Here is a 17,756-nt window from a genome sequence, read left to right on the forward strand (position 1 = left end):
TCAGAAATATTTAGCGAAACTGGCCGTAGCTAGTTAGAGTGTCTGTAAATGGAGTTTATCATTATCTATAGGCTTTACCGTCTTACCCATTGACATCCAACTTATTTAGTCTGCTTTCGCTGCATTTAGACTCTCACTATTATGTGGTTCTATCATGACTGTACCGTGAATATTGTGTTTGAGTCCTTTGCATTAGAGTGTAATTGATGGGTTGTGATGTATCTTAATGCATGCATATCTGGCAGCCCTGCACACACATATATATCTCGTTTAATGCTGGCCTGTGAAAGATTTCATTAGGTGTTCACGTCTGGGTCAATGAATGGTCCACTTATGGTTGTTATTAAGATTAAACAGGGCAAAACAGAGCAATATGTTTTTGCAGCGAATTAAACACACATTTGATGTAGCAAAGGATCAACCTGTCACTGCAAATTCAATATTAAAAAACAAGAGAAAACAGAGACCGTTTTTCCACATAATCAGCATCAAAATGAAATTTTTATTTCAGACAAATGCAGTATCAAACTTTGCATCAAACTAGAGAAATTTTATTGCAATCTGAAACATATTTACATAGCAAGATATTTGCCAATTTAGCTTCTCATAACAACCCACAAATCTAATCTATGGTCTTTCTTCGACCTACAACAGCTTTGCCTTATTTATACCCTTAGAACAAAACCCAAAACCATTCCCAGCTTCTCACCTTCTCGCTTCCAAAATCTGGAAATTCTTCTTATCTGCTCTAGAAAAGAACCTGACCCCCAGGAAACTGAGAAAACCGCTAACCAAAAATACTACGCCCCTCTCCAAAAATAATCACCCCCATCTAGCTCAAAGCTGCTCCCTTCAAGTGCTACTGCCATCTCTCTAGAAGCACCACCGAAACCTCCAATAAAAGCTAACCATAATCTTTTATGTTATCTGCAGCCCATTACATATTCACTAAAATTAGCCTCTTACGAGACCCCACTACCAAGCATCACCATTAAACGCCATGGAGAAGAAAAAATTGAATTTTCAAATTGGGAATCCATCCATGTGGATGCCCCTACATCAGACTCCCATGGAAGAAAGAAAGGTCCTCAACCTCGGCTTCTAATAACCAAGATGAGTCTTCCGTAGGCCTTCCAACCCATTTTACCAAATACTCAAAATATTGCTTGTTTCTTGTGCTCCTCCTCACTCTGCTATCCAAAATTGTCTCAATTTCACACCTTTCTAAAGTGGATTCTAGAATGCTCAATTGTGCCTCTATGATGTCTCCTTGAAATTTACCTTCATAATATTTTGTTAAATCTGAAATATTTAAAAGAGGAGATATATTAAATCCTTTAGGTAACTCTACTTCATATGCATTACCTAAATCATGTTTACTTACTATCTTATATGGACCAAATTTCCTCATTTATAGTAAGTACCCATTGGAAATATTTCTTTCCTCAAATGAACCATAACATCATCTCCAACCTGAAACTCCTTATGTCTCCTCTTCCAATCAGCTTTAGACTTATACTGAAAATTCATTTTATCAATATGCTTTCTTACCTCATCATGTAGGCTCTTCATATGTTTAGCAAAGCCCTTTGCTTCTGTGCTGTTTCTGTCACCCATCTCCAACTTTTTCAGATCTGAAACAACATTTGGATTGCTGCCATAAACAATTTGAAATGGTGATCTCCCTGTACTTCTATTGATAGAGTTGTTGTACGCAAATTCAGCTTGGGGTAAGATCAAATCCCACCCCTTTGGCTTGTCATCTTCTGTTCTCAAATTTTGATTTCCCTATCCCCTCTGTAATAAAATTCAAAGCCTCTGTTGCATGTGGAGAGAATGACAAGAAAATCAAAACCCAGAATAACATATAACAAAGTTTATGCAAAACCTTCTACACTTCAAGCTTGTCATAAGCTTAGGTGGGTATACCTCTCGTGAATACTTTCACAATTTTAATATAAGATCCACAGTAAACTAGTGTTAGAAACTTGCGAACCTCATCACCTCAATAATACTGAAAACTAAAGAGAAAACATGTATTCATTTTCAGTCTTGACCCCAAAGAAGATAGAAGAACTCCATAAATGATATCAGTGCCTCTTCCGGGCTACAGTCACCCAAACTAAACAAGAATTCCAAATCTGAGCATTCACATACATTTCATTGCTTCGGCTTTATCAACCTAATACATGCCTGACATATATATAAGTCTTTTCTTTATTCTAAACCTAGTCATCAAATTCAAGCAGAAAACAATTGATTTACTAACAGATAGGTCTCATGTATATTTAATCCCCCTCCTTGAGAGAAAAACCTAAAACATGTCTGTAAGATTGCCTTGCAAACCCTATTCAATCAAATAACCCTAGATTATTTAAAAGAAACCAGTAAATCAATGAATGCACACAAGAAGACAACGAAGATTTATACTCAGAATGCTTTGATCTGTATATTAATATTCATTTTTGAAAATCTTACATAACTCAAGGTGATTTCTGAAAGAACCAGAAAACCTTAGATATATTTCAGTAGTGTTTCTTTACAAATTCTTGTGATCCTGTATTCTCAAGTCCTGGTATCCATTTATAATGATATGGATGCAAACAAGCTTCGGACTTTCCCAGGATTAGTTTGTTACAACCGTGATTCCCTCTTAAAAGAGGTTGCAAGTCATTTTCAATCCTAACTTCCTGAGGGTCGTTGCGATACTGCAGCATCAATTAATCACTCTTGATCCTCCGCTTCTTGCACCGCATATTTGTCTTTCCATCCTTGAAATGTGTCATCATTAGGCCATGGAAAGTTAATAATTTTATTTTTTAATTTATTTAATCTTTTCCAGGTGCTTCTTAACTTCTTGACTTAAGCCTCCAAAAAACCGTAGTGGGACTTCATTTTTTCAATTTCTTCAATTGTCCGAATAAATAAAGATGTGTCATTTGAATTGATGACTTCATTTATCTGTTGAGACAATTTATGTCGTAGCTCATCTAGCCATACCTTTTCATCTTTCAACTGACTTGAACTAACGAAACCTCTAGGAAACAGTTCAAACTTCTGGTTAGCATATTCTTTTCTGTACAGGTTGGCCTTTCTCTCTAAACCAACTCTTCCTTCTGCTAACCTAGACACACCTTTAACCAACTCACATGTGGATTTAATATTGGCATCAACCTCTGCCTCTTCATAAGATGAACAGATAAGTTCCAAATCTGCTTCCCTTGCCATCCACTTATTCAAAATTGGCTCCAGAGTAGCCTTGTCTTCCTTTAGATCAGTCAACATGCTCAAAATTCTTTTCATATATATGTACACAATTGGAGCCCCCACTATGTCAACAAACTTCAAAATTGTACCTCTAACCTTCTCTTCATATTTGCTTGCAAAGACAGCCTGAGCTTGCTTCAATTTTTCTATTTCATCCTGAAGAGTCTAAGATGATTGAAAACTAGATGTCCCAGGAGAAGGGGGAAACTTAGTGATTGGGACAGTGGGTGGAGACGTTGCTGGAGTGGCAACAATCATTAAAGTGGATGACTCACCTTTCTGCTGCGGCCCTTTAGTCTGACCTTTTAACTTTGCAATTATTTTATCCTTGTGGGCTAATTCCTCCTTAGCCTCATTGTATGCTTTCAAAATCACTTCCATCTTCACAAGGATGTCAGCCTTCTCTTTTGCTTCTCTCTCAGCTACTGCCACATTGAACTTTGCAGACTCCAAAGTTGTATTGGCTGCTTCCACTAGCCCTATGTCCTTCACTCTTTTTACAATCATTCCCCTTGAGTAGCTGGACTCTGAGGGGCCTTTTCTTTTCCTGTTTTCTTCCCTTTTTAACGACTACATGACCAATGCAGCATGATCCTTGCTGAAGGTCACTCCTTCTAAGGACTTTGTCTCCTTTCTAACAACATCAAGGATTAATGCATCAACTATATCCCACTCAGGGAGAATTAACACTCCATCCTTTGCTATCATTTCTCTCCCTTGCTTAGGGGTAATGGCTTCAAATTCAGTCATCATTTCTTTCTTGACCTCATCTTCAACTGCAGATGCATCCTTATCTGGATACTCCGTTTTTCTCTTCTCACATCTTTTCTTGAAGTTTTCCATGTTTGTTCTCCAAACAAACTGCATGAAAGATCATGTTTTGACAAAACTATTATTGACCAAAAACTCCTCATTGGCTTGTTTGATGACAGGGTCCAGTTCTTTGCCTATAAACTCCCCTGCAGTTAAGTCCATTAGGGCACTTGCCGGCTCCTCGGGCATTCGTTTTTGCAACTCCTCATAAGTGAGGGCAATTTCCCCAAGACTTCCTAATTGTAACAGTTGCTTTGCTGCTACATGTTCATCTCCCACATGAATTTGGGATTGGGATGGAGAATATAAAGCTTCACTTGTTTGTATCTCCTTTCCTATTCTTTGCCTCTTAGGCGAATCTTGGATTTCTACCACATCAATTACAGGCCTTTTTCCTTTGGATGAGGAGGGCTCATCTCTTGCCAGCATCAACACATTGTACGTTGATCTCTTGTGTATTACATACTCTCCTGGAGGCACTGCCTTTGCAAATGCAGGTTTAGCTAAAACAAGTTTAACCTTCTCAGGGTCATTTTTCAAAATAATCTCCCTCTTTTCCTTAAAACCTGCATTAGATCTTCAAAATGGATTATTAAAAATTTGACCTTCTTCTCAAAAGGGGTAAAACTGGCCAAAGGATCATAACTACTATCAAATTGGTGGATGAATTCAATGGCCTTCTTGAATTCAATCCACTTTTCTTTTCTCAGTTCCTGTTCATCTAAGTTGAATTCATTCCTGATCAAATCTTTAGGAAAGTGGAATTGGTGAGCCCTCCCTCTACATCTGACTCTTTTTCTGAACATATCGTTGAAAAACCCTTCTGGGTCAGCAAATCTTACTACTGCAGTAGACAACCTGAATGGTTGAAGGAACTTGTCAAAATGCACCCATCCTCCCTTGGTAATCACAAATTGGTGAGCCGGGGTTACAGTTGGGAAAATGGATCCCCTGCCTTTGTTTGTCAACTCTGCTTCTTGCAGACTTCCTAATTGTCTTAACACCTCTGCAATTCCAATCTTCAAGGGGACCTGGTAAGGGAGCAGATATGGAGCTCCTCTAAACCCATAAACTCTGAAAAACAATAGAAACAAGGTACAAGTAAATATCACCCTAGTTATGCACAATTTTGATGTCCTCAGCAAATTCTTTTGGTCTGAGGAACTTGAGAAGGGCTTTGGGGATCCTAGGATTTTCAGAACATATCAGGATCCTAACCCTGGATGCAAAATATCTGTCAAATTTCAGGTAACTAGCATCCTCTTTGTCCCAAGATAGGATAGTGCTTCACAATTGAACCGACATTTCTTCTCCATCCTTCTCTTTTAATAAATCCATCTCCTTAGCAAAGAAGTCTGCACCCTTGAATAAGAACATGTGCATAAGGAGGGAATACCAATTAAAAGGCCTCACTACTTTGGCATTTTAAATTTCTATCAAACCCTCATGAATAGCATCAGTGAGATAAGGAGCAAAGTCAAAAGTTATGGCCAAGGATGGGTTAAGGATTTGTGCCAACATAAGCATGTAATGTGTGGGCATGGTTGTTTCTGCATCTTCTCCAAAAATCTGGCAAAGAGACTAGTACATTCCCTTAGCCCTCAAAGTGAAAAGGTTCAGGGAGAAGGGCTCCATGGTGCTCGGGCCTACCACTATTAAACCTCCTATCTTTACAAAGAACTCCTTCAACGGACCACTTCGGAGATGATAACTCCGAGTCTCATAAACCTTTGCCAATGTCTCAAAATTTATAGGCTCTAAATAATTGGAAACTTCACTGAGTTTGAAAACCTTTCTAAACTCATCATCATTTATTTCAATAAGAACCCCTCCATTCACATTCCTAATTACTTTGGCCATAGAGTCATAATTAGCTGCAATCTGGGTCAAAAGGTCCACATCCATAAAAACCCCAGGCACTATCAATTTTCCTACATCTAGCTCCCACAAACTGTTGTTTGGTGCGAGAGAATGCCTTTGACCAAAAGCAACCTTGAAAAGTCCTAACCCTGTGATTCCTATCTGTGCATCCCTTAACCAATTTCCTTTGTCATACAGACCATCACTAACCTTTAGGCGAGGAGATTGGGGAACAAGTTCTTTGATCTTAGCTGCACTATTGGTCGACTGAGTCAATTGCTCTAGGAAGTCATCGCAGATGGCTCTTTTCTGGTAATCGACTTTCCCTTTGAATTCTCGTTTTGGAGCCATTTAAATGAGTATTTCTTTCTTTAATTAATCAACCCTTTAGCCCCTTTGGAAACTCAGAAAACTTATCACGCCAAGCAATTGACAATTTTAGAGCAGAATTTTCAAGAAACTTACCCGTGATTTGAGAAAATTCGCCTTGCGCTCTGGTTCTTGTTCGAGAATTTTGAATGCAGATAAGAATAACTTGGCCTTACGAGAGATCTATTTCAGTAACTGAGGACTCGACTAGGGCTAATTAAGAGGCACGCTTCAGCAATCAATTTCACAAGTTCAAATTTTGGCACCAATGGATAATCAGCTGCCTTTTAGAAACTATTTTTCCCTTTGTCGCTGGGTCGCAGACCTTAAACTTCATACAACTTTACCTTGCGACTCAGTGACTGCCGTAGATCTCTTCTGAACTTGTCTGACCTTTACCTTTCCTAGGCAACTTTACCTTAACCGTCGAGCACTAACCACTGTCTGCTAACTACTTTCTGGGCCGGCCGCTGGCAGTTTGTCACTGGGTCGCGGGCTTTAAACATTGCACAGCTTCACCTAGCGGGTCAGCGACAACCGCAAATCTTCCCTTAACCACACGATCTTTATCGTTTGCTGTAACCGCCTGCCCTTGAACTTCTATCTCACCGTGACCGCAAATGGTTTGTCGCTGGGTCGCGGACGTTAAACGTCGCACAATTTCTCCCAGCGGGTCAGTGACAACTGCAAATCCCTTTCGAACTTGTCCGGCCTTTAATTCTTTTTACCATCAAAGTGGGCCCTTTTCCTGCGATCACTTAGCCCACGAGCTTCTGCCAAGTGTATCCACCTGTCATCCGTTGATTTGTTCACAAGTACACCGGTTTCCATGTGTATTTTGGATAACTGGATCATTTTCCCTTTTGGCAGAACTGCCTCGCAAGCACTTCCACCTGTTATGCCACGTGCTCACCACCTCATTGGTATCCGCTTGCTGGACCGCCACTTGGACTCGCCACATCATCAGTCGCTGGGTCGCAGGCTTTAAACGACGTACAACTTCAAGCAGTGGGTCAGCGACTGCCATAGATCTCTTCCGAACTGCGTGATCTTTAACACCCGTAAAAACATCCTCAAAAGGTAGGTCCCACCGTCAGTCGCTGGGTCGCGGGCTTTATACTTCGCACAACTTCACCCAACGGGTCAGTGACAACCGCAGATCAACAGGAACTTGCATGGTGATTAAGAGACCCGACAAGGAACATAAAGGACTTAGGAAAAGGTGGAAAAATTAAGAAAAATCATAACCCGCCTAGGATAAAACCTAAAAAGGGTCCCTCTTCGCACGACGGACAAACCCTCTCACTTAAGTGGAAAAAGGTAACAAGAAATAGAACGCAGGACTTACAAGATGGAAAAGGGTGAATTTGCAAAAACCCTAAACCCTTAGACAAGTAACCCTCAGAGGCAGAACGAAGCCATAAAAGCCCAAAATTCAAAGGATTAAAAAGAGAAATCACCCAAAATTCTAAACAGTGATAACATCACCAACTAGACTTATCAGCAGATTACCCAAGCTTCTGTTTACAACTTCAGTTTGTCCATCTGTCTATGGATGGTATGCTGAACTAAATTTCAAATCAGTCTTCATTTTCTTCCATAATGTTCTCCAAAAGTAGCCAACAAACTTTGTGTCTTTGTCTGAAACTATGCTCTTTGGTAGACCATGAAGCCTCACATTTTTTTTGAGGAACAATTCTGCAATATGGACAGCATCATTAGTCTTTTTACATGGTATAAAATGTGCCATATTGGAAAACCTATCAACAGCCACAAAGATGGAATCATAACCCCCCTGTGTTCTTGGTATTCTGAGAACAAAATCCATGCTAAGCTCCTCCCATGGCCTCTCAAGTACAGGTAGTAGATGATACAATCCAGTGTTTTGACTACTTGACAAATCCTGCAACTTTGAACATATTTTTTACATCTTGCTGCATTTGAGGCCAATAATAGTTTTCTCCAACAAGTGCTATGGTCTTATCAAAACCAAAATGTCTTGCAAGACCTCCACTATGTTTTTCCTTAATCAAATTCAATCTCATAGAACTCCTAGGAATGCATAAATGATTACCTCGGATCAACATACCATCTTGGATCAAATAATCCAATCACCTTGTTCTATCTGCTACAATAGGCTCCTTACAAGCCTTCCATGCCTCTCCAAAATTAGGATCTTCTTCATACAACTCCTTGAGCTCATCAAAACCAACAACTTCAACCTGCATTTCAATCAACAAATTCTTCCTCCTATTCAAAGCATCTACAACCTTGTTAGATTTCCCACTCCTATGCTTTAAAACAGATGTATAGCTCTGTAAAAACTCTACCCATTTCATGTGCCTCTGATTCTATTTAACTTGACTACTTAAATATTGTAGTGCTTGATGATCAATGTACAAAACAAACTCCTTGGGTAGAAGATGTTGGAAATTAGTGTTCACATAGGTTTGTTGAGTGTTGGGGATATCAAATCATTCCAGTAGGTTGTTAGTATTATAATTAATTGTTGGTTGTAATCAAATGGTTGGTATTATGAGTTGTTTTAAGAACTCATATATTATACGAGTTTGTTTATTTGTTACCTCGTAATAATGGAGTTGTTATAGGAACCTTCCTATAATATAGGAAATATAACTCCTATATATGTATGTAATTTGTATTGAACGAATGAAGAAGCACTATTATTTTGTGTAAAATCTTTGTAGCTTCATTTGACTTTGATTAGATTTTCTATTATGGTATCAGAGAGATAGGCAACGGGAAAGGATTAATTGATTTGGCTCCATGTCGTTGCAATAAAAAGAAATTCATGTTGTTTTCGCCTAGGACTGTTTCGGCATGAATTTTTTTATGCAATGTGGATGGACTCACTAGTGACGAAAGTTGTTGAAGACAATTGCATTAAGCGGCTAGTGGACGTGAAAAAGTGAGAAGGTAGATGAAATCACGACGACTTGATCACCTTGATATTGTGGAAAGGAAGAAGTTCTATTTTGATTCTCAATGTGCCGAACAAGGTATATCTAATAATGTTGCGCGAGCTGTTCCATTGGTTGTATTGAAGGCCCCGCGATCTCTACACATCAAGGGCAGTTTGTTATATATCTCTCCTGAGCATTATCAGAGTGGCACTCCAAAAGCAAACATTTAGCATGGGAATGGTTTTGAGAATGTTTGGTAGCACGTTGGTGTTGTAGACCATAGTAAGGAACGCTATCGAAAAGGTTGATTGCTGTCAGTCGATGTTGAGCAATCTAAAGCCGCCTCTCGATCAGGTGCCAAGCCACGCAATGAGAGCACCAATATACATTTAGAACAGCTCTGCATTTGTTATTGCCTTTGAGGTACCGCTCATGCATTGAATAGATCCAAGTAGCTGCATAATACTCCATATACACTTGTTATGTTGATTGCAGCTTCATAGTGTATTTTGTTTATCCTTGAATCCTTCATAGTTGCTACATGAAAAGACCAACTGTTTATCCGGTTTGTTCATAGTGGTTAATTTTTTTTTTTTTTATAGAGTCAATATTTAAAGTTGTGTTTTAATACACTTGATTTCTAATTATAGTTTCTAACTACTTTAGAAATTAAAATAAAGTTTTAATAGTCTTCTAGTGGTGTTGTTGTTGGAAAATCAATTGTTCTTGTGTCAAAGTGTTATAGTCAAGGTGCATTATCGGTTGAGCCCGACACCTTTGATTAAAAGAGCAATCATAGACAAATTAACTTTCATTCAGAAATTTGAAGGAAGAGACTTTCATACTTGGTAGACACTTATTGAAAAAGATATTTGGGATGTTGTCAAACCAAATTCAATCATACCAATTGATGCAAATGAACTTGCGACTTGGAATATCAAAGATCAGAAAGCTTTGGGAACTATTGGTCTCGGCTTATCAAAAGCATATTTATATCATGTGGATTTTGCAAAATTGACAAAAGAGATTTGGGAGTCAATTAAACAATCTCTTGGGATCTAAAGTAGAAAGTGCGAAGACAACATTGAAGAAGAGATTGTATGGATTGAAGATGGAAAAAGGTACAAAAATGGCAAATCATATCAATAAGTTTCACTCTCTCCTAAATCAGCTAGCTGGGAATAATGAGAAAGTAAAAGATGATGATGCCAAAGTAATACTTTTGAATAGTTTGCCTAAAAATATGTTTGGAATGGTGTTCACATTAAGCAAGGTAACCATTAGTCTTGAAGGAGTGATATCTACTCTACTTAACCATAATGGAGACTCAAAATCTGAAGAGGTCTTATTTGTATGTACCAAAGCAAGAAAAGGAAAGTACAAATCTAGAAATATTCCTTCAAAAGGAAAAATCAAATGTTTCTATTGTAATGAAATGGGATATGCAATTTGAATTGTAAGAAGAGGGCACAAGATCTACTAGATGATAAATTGGATCATCGTGCTTCTTTAGTTGAAGAAACTGATTGGGAGAACCATGCCTATGATGAAGAGGTATCATGTCCTAGTGATGAAGAATACGCGCTTTAGATAAATTCAAGCCTGGAGGTTGGAGGTATTGGACGCTGGAGGACAATCAGTGTCCTCTCGTCAATCACCAACGATGAGGCCGCTTATCAACTTTGGTGGCATTTCATTTTTTATTGTAAATTGTGCTTTTGTTTTCTATGCTTTTTAATAATTGGAAGTTTCACAATGAGGGGGGGATATAACATCAATATTCCATCTCCAATTGCAGTGAAAATTTCTTTTGGGGAGTGAGTGACACGATCATCGACAATTTCTATGTGTGGGTTAGTTTCTTATGTTAACCCTCTCGTGTAAAAAATTGTAATGAACAAAAGCACTAGTATAATGCAGTTCATGGATCTTGAAAGGGTTTGTGGGAGGATCTAGAAAACCACATGAGGTCCTCAAGCAATTGACAATTTCTCACACTAAGTCATTACCTAATAAACACAAGGTATACATATGTATATAGACATGAAGCATACATGAAGTATACACACAATACATGTTAGGTAATGAGGCATGAAGCCTAGATACATTTAGTACACATTGTTGGTTGAAAATTTTGTACACTTGGGGAAATATACAAAATTGTGGTTTCAACCACAGCACACGAGTAAAAACTCTCCTAATTAAGGGAAGGCTCCCCCTATCTAACTACAACTTTGAAAATAAAATAGGATGGGACAACAATCTTTCTTCTTTTTTTAAGAAAGACAATATTCTTTTCTCTTCATAGAAAATGATAGCGATTGAATATGAACAGCAGTAACCACTTTCAAGTGAAATGAGAGAAAGGAAATGAAGTTTCTTGAAAGCGCAAAGACTTCCGTCACTTCCTTCGGGACGAGACAGCAATATCAAACTCAAAGACTTGATTATGTGAAGTCCTATCTACCCTTTGCTATACTAAATTTTACAACGAATAAAGGACAATAGCTTAAAGGCTGGAATAATCTATTCTTTCAACACAAAGACAAGAACTAATGCAAGCTCAAAGACTTGCTGCTATTTCTTATCAAACAATAATTTTTCCTCAAGAATAGACGCAAACTCAAAGACTTGCTGCTCCTCCTAGAGATTTTCCTATTTTAATTAATCTTCTCTACTTGCAGCTCAAAGACTTCAAATCAGATTTGACTAAGCTTCTTTTAGAAACACTTTGCATAGAAGAATAAAAAGATTCAAACTCAAACATGTAGCTCAAAGACTCAAAACTTGAGTAATCCTTCTTTATTATTCTCCAAAAACTTTCAATTCACATACATAAGCTCAAAGACTTCTTGTTGTAAATTTGGCAGAGTTTTTGCTTGCTTTTCAAAAAGATAAAAATTACAATAGACCCCTCAAGTATTTATAGAAGAGAAGCCTTGAGAAAAAGGTGGGAGGATCCTAACTAACTTGAGAGATTCTCTCAACCACCAAGACTTATTCAATAACTAACTAAGACTTCAATAACTAACTAAGATTTATTCCAACTACAATCCTAACTGAACACAACTTGTAGTTGCCTTACATGTAATTACAAAAGTGCAAGTAATGAGTTAACTTGCAATTACAAAGTTATTTTTTAGATGTAACTTGTCAAAACAAACTTACAAATGCATAACTAAAACTATTCCATGTGTCTAAAGACACGACTCTAACTGCATCATCCTTTGTCTGTGATGATCTTCATGTCGCTTCAGGATGCTAGAACTTGAAGTATTCTGGATTGGTAAAGACATCTTGAACCAGAACATGAACTTGCATCCTTGTCTTCTTGCTTGGGGTAGTACTATCTTTTCTGGAGGGAAAGGGTTGCCTTCCTCTTTTCATGTCATGACCATTTTTGTCTTGAAAGCATTCTATGCTCTCAACCATAAATTGTTGTTGTATCTCTTCTTTGTATCATCCTTCATTCTTGAAATCTTCTTGCAAAATAAGGCCCATGCCTTAATCCATTGATTTGGTAGATCATGTGTGCAAACTGGACTGACAAGGGAAGAGATAAATTGATGCAAAAATGGGCTCACAAGTGAATTTCGGGTTTTGGAAGTTGCATTACATGTGTGGGGAAAACAAGAGCATTAACTTGCAATTGCGGGGAACAAACATGCAACTTCATATGTGTAATGGGTAACTACAAGTTTGCACTTGTAATTGGACCTTTAAGACTCATTTTCAAGTGTTTTTTGAGTGCATTTTGGACCAATTTCGGGTTTTGGATGGCTGACTGCAGGTAGACTTTTTAATGGGGAAAATGAATGAAGGTGTGAAATGAGCGGATGAAATGGTATGTACGGATGATGAAAATGAATATGAAAAGATTTTGGGAAAATCATCTTCAAGAAAATGGGAAGAACTTTCAACATGCAATCCGGTTCCAAAAACCCGATTTTGAAAGGATGGGTATTTCTCATCTTTGCAACTTGGAATTTCAACAAAAGATGGTTAAATCTTTTATCCGTAAGGGAAGAATAATGATTTTCCTCCAACTTGTAATCGGGGTTTTAAAATCCCGAATACAAGTAAAGAGGGAAAATGGGGAAGAACAATGCAATTCTAAAATTGTTTTACAAAGGGGAAAATCTTTCTCACAAAACCGATTTTTGGGGAAGAACCAACATATTTGAAAACAAGAAAAATGAAACAAGAAGAAAATAAATCTTACCTTGCTCCAATCTGAAAATGCCTTCTTCAAAAAGATGATCAATCTTTGAAAGAAGGAAGGAGAACTCTTAAAAAGAAATTAACCGCATTCCAAAACCCTAGCCACGATTTTTGAAAAAATGCCCAAAACTGAAAAACGTGTTGTCAAATGCATGGAAAATGGCATGGAAAGTGGCCAAGACTCTTTCTAACCTCAACGCCTTACCATACCAAGCCAAAACGATTCATAAGATTGCTGATTCGTGGCATCTTTAATGAAGAAAAACGTGGTTTTTTGGCAAAAATGTGTTTGCTGTTATAAACCTAAAAACCAACAATCTTAACCTCCATGTGGCGTGAAAGGTGTCTACCAGTGCATGAAAATAGGAAGGAATCCTAAACGCCTTCCTCCTCCAACAAATTCTCCACCAAAATTTGCCTAAAATCCTAAAAAAAAAACGTTTTTCCTTGCAATTCGGGTTTTTTGGAACCAATAACAAGTTCGAAATGCATTGAAACAATGAAAATCGGGTTTTTTAGAAGATATAACAAGTTTAAAATTTCACTTTTTCAACATGTTGGGCAAAATCGGGATTTTTTGGCCAAATAGCAAGTTTAAAATGTCAAAAATGCACATTATAAGCAAAATCAGGATTTTTTGAGAGAGATGCAAGTTTTACTTACTTGTAAAGGGGAAATAAAACCCCTACAACAAGTTATAACTTACTTGCACACATGTAATAGGGGTTTAAAATCCCTATTACATGTAAAAACCATTAAAGTAGGGGTTTTTGGAGAGAACTACAAGTTTACTTGTAACTTAACCAAAAAATCCCTATTTTAACTAATAAAGCCAAAAAACAATAAAAATAATAAAAACAATAAAGGAGAAATTTAAAACAAATTACATGTATTCATCTTTTAATAAAAATGCAGATGTAATAAGCTAAAAATTTCCCTACAAAGACCAAAACAATGGACATCATTAAAACTTGCAGTTTGAAGAAAATTCTCCACCTGCAGTCGGGATTTTAAAACCCGAAATTGAAGGAAAGACATAGCAAACGAACCCAGAATGCGATGAAATTTGAAACGTAGTTCGAGGATGGATTGAGGATTAAGCCAGTCCAAGGATTAGGCTAAATTCTACATCGGGAAGTGTGCCATAGAGTAAAATCTTCAACCTGCAGTGATTATTCTGAAACTCGAAATTGCACAGAAAGCTAGGAAAAGGAAGACCAAAACTCACCAAAACTTGGACAATGATGGCAAGGACACCCCCCAATGATTTGACACTATCAAATGTGAGTTTTGTACCTTGTAAAACGTGCCTTGGAGACAAAAATGACACTTTTTAGGCAAAAATTTGTAGGGGTTGTCACATTTTTGAGAATCCAAAAATGGGGACAACCATAGTGTGTGAGAATACATGTTAGGTAATGAGGCATGAAGCCTGGATACATTTAGTACACATGAAGCACGAGGCATTAAGAGTATGTAAGACATGGATGGCATGAAGTAATACATACGAAGTCATTTAAACACATGCAAGGTTTGAAGTATACATGGAAATCTTGAAGCATAGACAAAAGTAATACCTGTAGCAATATTCACAAATGCACATAAGACATGAAGCGTACACGTCACATGGAGGTGCAAAGCATGTATATGAAACACACGTAGAGTAAACACTCTATGTACAAACCCAATACATCACGAATACACATGAATACATGAATCATACATATGAATACACATAAGGTGTAAATCCAAAGCATATAAGGCAAGAAGCATGTACATAAAACATGGAGTATACACATGAATATATACAAGGTGTGATTATATGCATGAATATACACAAGGTGTGAAGCATATGTGTAATATAAGTGAATACAATTAAGGTATGCAGCATACAAGTGAAATACATGTAACACATGAATCATATAGTGCATAAGCATGAGTCCACTTAAGTTATGTAGCATTTAAGTATGAGGCATGCACATAAATTCTCTTAAGTCACAAAGCATATATGTGAGTGTATGTGGTTTGTTAGTTGAAAATTTTGTACACTTGGGAAAATATACAAAATTGTGGTTTCAACCACAGTGTGTGAGTAAAAATCTCCTGATTAAGGGAAGGCTCCCTCTATCTATATTTAATCTAAAACTAAACGAGATGAGACAACAGTCTTTCTTCTTTCTTCAAGAAAGCCAATATCCTTTTCTCTTCACAGAAAAGTGATAGCAAGTTAATTTAAAACAACAATACAACCTTTTGAAATAAGATGAGAGAAAGGAAATGAAGTTTCTTGAAAGCTCAAAGACTTCCGTCACTTCTTTCGGGACAGGACAGTAATATCAAGCTCAAAGACTTGAATATATGAAGTCCTATCTACCATTTTCTATGCTAATGATATTAAGAACAAATTATAGCAGCACAAAGTCTGAAATATCTTATTCCCTTCTACACAAAACAATAAGAACTAGTATGAGCTCAAAGACTCACAACTATTTCTTATCATAAAATCTATTTCTAATCTCTTTCTCAAGAATAAGTGCGAGCACAAAGACTTACAACTCTTTCCAAGAGAATATTTACTAATTTATATTAACCTCCAATACTTGCAGCACAAAGACTACAAATCAAATTTGATTAAGCTCTCTAAGAAACACTTGCAAGAAAGATAATATGGAACATAAACTCAAGAATGTAGCACAAAGACTCAACACTTGAGTAATCTTCTTCTATTTCTTTCAATTCTTCAATTTACACATAAAAGCTCAAAGATTACTTGGCAAAGTTTTTGCTTGCTTTCTCAAAGATAAGGAAAATACAATAGACCCTCTCAAGTATTTATAGGAGAGGATTCTTGAGAAAAAGGTGGGAGGATCTTAACTAACTTGAGAAATTCTCTCAACCACCAAGACTTATTCAACAACTAACTATGACTTATTCAAAGTTACAAGTCCTATTCTAAATTGACTTGTAACTTGTTTACTTGTAATTACAAAAGTGAAAGTAATTACTTAACTTGCAAGTTACAAAAATATTTTTACAAGTAAACATGTCAACTAAGAAATTACAACTAAGAAATTACAATTCTGAAAATACAACTAAGTGTTGAAAAACACTTATGTTGCAGCATGTGTAGACATGAATCCTTCAAACTTTTGGATGATCATTTGCAGCTCATCAGGATTTGGCTCATGGGTATTCTTCACCACAATCATGGTCTTCACAATAACATCGCTGCAACGAAGGATTATGGCATTATTCTTCTCAAAAGAAGACTGAATTTCCTTTTAAGAAGACTTGGTATGTAATTAAAGCTTGAACAGATGCAGCTGAAAATGGTTCACTCTTCCACTCATGATGAATCTTCAACTATAGATCTGAGAGAACCCTTTCTTCTGATAATAATTCTCCATTCTGATTCATGATATTACAAGAATCTTTCTCACAACGAGAAACAATATCCTGAAATACTTCCACTTGCAATCTCATGGCATCATCAATGTCTTCAACAAGTGACTTGAGAACAAGGGCTTTGTTCTCCAAGAGCTCTTGGTATTCTAGATACACAACCCTCGAAGGAATAACCTGATGTTCTAGAAGAACACTTAACTTTTGTTGAGGAATCTTGAGCCAAGTTGTCAAGCTATCTTCCACCCTTCCCGAGTTCTGTTTGAAAGTGTCAGAAACCTGGTTCAATTGTTCCTCAATGGTCTTCAATTTGACCATCATTTGAAAAACCTCCTTCAAGACCTGTGCACACAAATCATGAAGCTGATCTACCCAAGATTTCAATGCTTGTACCTTTTGAGCAGCTCTCTCAACTCCTTGAATTGATTCTTGTGGACTGGAAGAACTTGAAGGATTGCTCCCTTCACTAGCGGATTTAGTGATCTTTTGAACAGCTGCAACAAGTTGCCTATTCTCCTCTTCTAGCTTGCCCTTCGCTAGAAGCTTATCATATTGTTGTACTAGTAAAGCTGCGGATTGCTGGGCATCATTCTTGACTACTTCATGTGTTTTCTTACCCAACTCTACCCTTGTGACCCTGTAGTCAGCAGCTTGCATCTCCTCATGTGGCTTGTCTACAAGAGGTTCAACAATTTCAGCCACCTTCATTTTGTTGTTGTCAACAATTACCCTTGAAATTGTCTTGGCTCTTTTAGCAACCTTGGGCCTAGATTGCTTAAGCTGCTGATAATCAAAGACATCGGGAGAAATTTCTTGCTTCTTTCTCTTGGGAGTGAAAGAACTGAGCCATGGAGGTAAAGCCATTAGCTCTCCTTCAGTAGCAGCTGAAAGCAAAGGAGA

General features: G+C 37.3%; 1 protein-coding gene across 3 annotated transcripts in view; it reads left to right on the top strand.

Moving 5' to 3' along the window:
- Nucleotides 1–17,756, top strand: part of LOC131078618 (uncharacterized) — a 299,838-nt gene that overhangs the window by 559 nt on the left and 281,523 nt on the right. The gene's annotated exons all lie outside the window — the stretch shown is intronic.

Source organism: Cryptomeria japonica, chromosome 3 (genome assembly GCF_030272615.1).
Source record: "Cryptomeria japonica chromosome 3, Sugi_1.0, whole genome shotgun sequence".
Lineage (NCBI taxonomy): Eukaryota > Viridiplantae > Streptophyta > Pinopsida > Cupressales > Cupressaceae > Cryptomeria > Cryptomeria japonica.